Here is a 6,000-nt window from a genome sequence, read left to right on the forward strand (position 1 = left end):
GATATAAAAATTTATCCATTATGCATACTTCTATGCATGAAATAAAAATGGTAAAAATAACACTTTTGATATAAAAATTTATCCATTATGCCTAATATTAAAATTCAATTTCTCCATGATTGTAATGAAATTCTTTCAATTAATCTAGGATGATAATTCCTAGAATATGGTAGGAAGTCCTCTTTTTATACTTTGAATGAGATTATTTTATGCATAATTTTTATAAAAATTTTGCCATAGCTCCGCTGCTATGACTGATAAATCTCAATTTTTCTAAGGGATAATGCTTATCATTAAGGAAATAATTAAAATGATCTCTAATTGGATTATTAATCCATAATGGATTGAATCATCAATATTCATAAACTAAAAGCATAGAAAAAAGCCATTAATTTGGCCTCAAGCATAGCTTAATCTTGGGTTAAGGAAAAGCTTTATGAAAAGCTTGATTTGGATTGAGAACGGGTCATGAGTATGACCATTTCTTGAGTGAGAGAGAATTTACATAAGAATCATTAGAATTTAATCATAAATAAAAATTAACTTCAATAGCATTTATTAAATTATGTAACTCCACTACTATTCAAACTTCAATAGCATTTAAAAAAAACCATACCAATTAAACTTCTCAAGCTTGAGAGGGGTTGAGAAGAGAGAAACATTGAGAAATTATAGAAAGATCAATATTCACTAATTACCTTATAACTTGCTTGATTTTTTGTTCACGGTAGAGGCCCCCAACCAATCAATTGGTTAAGTATGTTGATGGAGCCACTAATGGGGATTGAAGAAAGAGGGAAGCTCCAAAAACTAGTGAATTATTAAATGAATTCACAGTTCTTGGCTTAGGTGGAGTAGAGTAACGATGCATAAACACTATATATTTTTCAACAAGGGGGAGGCTTCTATTTATAGGAAAAATTGAGCTCCTAACCAAACAAACTGATTCTAGAATTTTCTAAATCAGTTTGGTCAATATTTGACCATTTTTAGATCAGTTAAGCTAACTTTTTGGAACTAGACTTGAATGAGGAGAGAGGAGAGATGAAATATCTCAATTTTTATGAGTTTAAAACTCATTCAAGCATGTGAAATATGCACCTCCTTTAAAGAACTCCCCTTCCTTACATATGTGTCATAATGGAATCATTTTAATATTGCTCATAGTTTTTTTACTAATAAACCTTGTACATTTTCAACTCTTCATCTTATGTGAAATATGCACCTCCTTTAAAGAATTCCCCTTCCTTACATATGTCATATTTTTAATATTGCTCATAGTTTTTTTACTAATAATCCTTGTACATTTTCAACTCTTCATCTTATGTGAAATATGCACCTCCTTTAAAGAATTCCCCTTCCTTACATATGTCATATTTTTAATATTGCTCATAGTTTTTTTACTAATAATCCTTGTACATTTTCAACTCTTCATCTTATGTGAAATATGCACCTCCTTTAAAGAATTCCCCTTCCTTACATATGTCATATTTTTAATATTGCTCATAGTTTTTTACTAATAAACCTTGTACATTTTCAACTCTTCACCTCATGTGAGCATTTACTCATTTTTGGGTATTTTCTTTTTACAAGTTGGATTTATCTCCTCCCTACACATGGATTGATGCTATTGGCCCATAGGAACCTTAATTGGACCATAATCCAAAAATTTCTGAAAATCTAGACCCTTAGACTAAGGTCCTTTATACACATTTCTAATTAATTCCAATTGCACATTGGAAAGTTGTTTTTTGAATTTCTGTTTCAGGGGAACTTATTTTAATAAGATGAGATAATTTTCTATCTAAAAATATTAAAAATCTGAATATTCTCTCTCTAGAATATTTTCTCTCTCTAGGTTAAAACAGTTAGAAACAAGTCTTTTATATTTCTGAAGAGGGATTGATTATAGAAGAAGATACTAGACATCAAAAAGGGGTTTGGGGGAGGAATCTTACATCCCCAGCCTCTCAAGATATCCAGCATCTTCCCCTGTAATCAAATCCCTCTTCAGAAATATAAAAGATCTTGTTTCTACCAGTTTTGGCCTAGAGAGAGAAAATCTTCTAGAGAGTGGTAATTCAGTTAACATCCAATAAGAAAATGTAGAATATTTGCCTTAGTTTCTATTGCTTTGAGAAATACATAATGTTGTCATGATTGATGTAACTATATGCTATCAAAAATACATTTATCTCCATTTATCTCTATGTGATGGTCATTTACCACCACAAAAACTTGCTTGTAATGTCTTTACATTGAATGGTCCTTTCTTTTCTCCTTGGTACCTATTTCCAAAAATCAAAGTTATGTATATAAGTAATAATGATTATGGCATAGTTTTGAAATGAATATTTTTTTGAGGTGAGATTGAATAACATACCTTATGCATAATCACCAGGCACTTGTAGGTCATCCTCACTTGCCAAGTCTGTTCTCACTTGACATAGTGAGATGTTTGACCTTATATTGGGTACTGTCAAGAGCTCATGTTCAAACCATACCTCTAATAACATCAACGGATTTTCAATGTCATCCTCCAAGTCCTGATCAATTGCTACAAGTTTTCCATTGACATAATGCCATCTCATATAATGAAAGGCGGCCAAAATAAAATTTTGGAAGCCAATCATATATTTATAGATAATAGATTTCCTATGGATTTTTCAGGTAACCCCATTTAATTCTTTCACATCCCAATTTTGACCTAAGAAATCCAAACATTTCTCTACTTTACAAATAAACATTGACGATGTTTTTTTGACCTCCTCGTAAAGAAATTGACAAAAACATGCAATGGCATAAAGACACCGATTTTCACCTAACGACTTGCTACATTTGGTCTTATACACCTCTGCACGTCTTGGTATATCTTTAATCTAAAGCACTCACTTGTTTCTGTTGCTGGTATTGGCCATTCTGGACTATCGAATGAAGGCAGTGGTAATGATTTCAAAGATCCATAACCTGTAATACTATGAGGTGTCATGTAAAATTCTGGACTATCAAATGAAGGCAGTGGTAATGATTTCAAAGATCCATAACCTGTAATACTATGAGGTGCCGTGTAAAATTCATTATAAAAAAAAACTCCTCTCTCTGCCAAAGACCTGCTTGATGTTTCTTTATATAGCTGCTCACCAATAGATGCATGAAAAACATCACATATTTTCACAATACTATCTATAGGCTGCCAGTCAACCAAGTTTGAAGGATATATATCTATACAAACAAATACAAGAGAAGCATAAGTATAGAAATGAAACACATTACATAAACATAATGTAAAAACATTTACTTACAGTTTAGTCTATGGAGTGGGATTCCATTAGGCAAACATTACAGACACAGTTCTAAGTGCATGTAGGCATGTTGTATCAGGACTTCCTTAATGCTCCTACCTGTGTTAGAGAGTTATAAATCTTGAACTCTGCCTTGTAATTGTCGACAAACTCATTCTTTGTTTTCTTTTTTCTTCCTCGTTCTGCAACATAATCCAACTACCAATAGACATTAAGGTGGGAATCCACCTTTGATTATCCATATCAAAACTGTTGTATACTATAATAGCTCTAGTAGAGCAACACGGACGCCTAGGACATGTGGTTTCCATGGAAGCAAATAGAAAATAAAAGCAGATGTAAGAAGATGGAAGAAGAGATAACCTTCAAAACGTGTGAAATTTTTAGAGGGAAATCCATTCATTAAATGAGCTACGAACTTAAAAGAGAACATTTCAAAATTTTAGAGGAAAAAAGAACTTTTATTAAATGAGCTGAACGAGGGAAATTTTTAGATTGAAAACCGTTCATTAAATGAGTTGAAATTTACTAAATGAGCTGACAATACTCTAATTTTCATATATATTAAAGAAATTACATTATAAAGTGTGATCAAATGCATTTCAAATTTCTTTAATAATAATATAATCATATAAAGAATATATGAAAAATGTCTAATTATCAAAAGTTCCATTTTACGGTGGCTCTCTTCCTATTGGTCTCGAAAGCCTTTCTCTCTGGAGGAAAAAGGCCCAAAGTTGAGTCCAAAATTCCCTTAATGTGAGTGTCATCTTATATTGAGCTTGACATCTCAATAGCATAGAGGCCTATCAGCTAGGCAGAAAACCTCTATTGGCTCTGGTAGAAAAACCTTTGTTGGCTATAGCAGTAAGGTCTTGTCCATACAGGCGTCCAAGGCTACAATAGATGGCAATAGTTGTGGGCAACACATTGAATAAGCGAAGCAAAAAGTATAATATTTTATGCATTATCTATCCACACAAACATGCCGACTACTATTCCACACATATATATAAGCGTAACTCATAATTCAACAGTCATTCACTAATTAGTTCATCATTCATTCATTGATAGCATCAATAGAAGATATGTAGAAGGGCCAAGGTCACCCCTATGGGGTTGACCATAGCTTTAAGTCATGTACAGACATCATGTAATCTTTTTGTACCATATTACTACAGAAAAACCCTAACACCAAATACTCTCTCTTCTGATCTATCTTAATTATGCTTATTTAGGCTTAAGTTTGTGGATCAGTACAGTAAAGCTTTAGCGTATGCAACAATCCCCTTCTACTAAAGTTGATAACGGGATTCCAACTTTTGACTTGGAGATGACCATCAGATCATTCCTTTGTCTCCCCTCCATGGACTCCTCAACTTGTCATCCTCCCTTTGTTTGGCAACCTTTTCATTAAAAAATTTGCCTTGTCTTCAAATTCCACTCCAAACCTCATGTAGATCTGTGCATTTGTTCCACTTTGTCCGCTTACCTTGTTGTCGTGTCCCTGAACACAAACATGAATCCTTCTTCTTGAAGATTGGTCACATGCATACTTTTCTCCACCCCTTGGATGAATATTATCCCTTGGAGTGCTCCATAAAAGCCTCTCGCGAAGCCCCAAATGGCTACTGACTCTCATGCAATGCTCCCATTGGGTTTTCTTGAAACCAACCAGCTTCGGGGTTCTTGTGACACATGCTCTATTACTCTCCTTGGACCATGCACCTTCATTTCGGACACCCTCAATGTTTAGGATTTTTAAACTTTAAGCTTTGATACCAATGTCACATCTGTAGAAGCTATGTGTCTTATTTTAGCCCTAAACACCTTCCATAGGAACACATAAAAGTAAAACGTAAAGAAGAGATGGAGATAAGAGAGAGACAGACTTGTATTTTTAGTATATTCATAATGTGAAAAAAGGTATGTATTCTTGGTAGACCTAGGCATGGTTTTGAGCTCTCTTTTGCAATCTTGCATCAGAGTTTTTTGTTCAACCGCCGCCGTTATCTTTGCACTTCCGACACTCTCTTTTGAATCGGTTTGAGACTTCAGTTTTGTTTTGGTCTCTTTGTTTTTTTACGATTTTTGCTAACAGTTTTTAGCTTTTCTCCTGGTTGGAATCCATCTGATCGTTTTACTTGGTCTTTCATACTATCTTGTGCTTGGACATAGTATAGATATCCATTCTTTCCTGAGAAGTGAGGTGGTGGTCGAGAGTGTTCATTCTTAAACTTCTCGTTTTCTTTTTGTATTCTCTCACGTTGTTCCCTCTCATCTTGTTTACGGATTCTCTTATGGCTCTTACAGCATTTATGTTTGGGTCGGCTTTGAGGGATCTCTATTTGAACCTCCCTTCCTCTCCAGAGTAGGCGTGCCTTTCCTAACTCTTCCTCGGGGATTATCACATCATCATCAAAACCAGAGTCCCATACATCTTCCTTATCAGCATCATTAGCAGATTCGAGTGTTAAATCCTCCATTGAGACTTCCTCTACATGCAGTGCTGTTGCATCCCCATAGTACAAATCATCTAGAAGGTCACGTGGTTGTACCATTCGTATAGGAATAATGTCATATCCATCTGAGTCACAAAATTGAATTGGCTTAGGTAAAGCACATGTCGATAATGTTGCAAGGACATGACTCCATTCTAGGGGATCAATTAAGTGCTCAGGGAAGGGTTGTGGAATGT

The sequence above is a fragment of the Cibotium barometz genome, chromosome 3 (genome assembly GCF_041138505.1).
Source record: "Cibotium barometz isolate CiBa-2024 chromosome 3, ASM4113850v1, whole genome shotgun sequence".
NCBI classification, from domain to species: domain Eukaryota; kingdom Viridiplantae; phylum Streptophyta; class Polypodiopsida; order Cyatheales; family Cibotiaceae; genus Cibotium; species Cibotium barometz.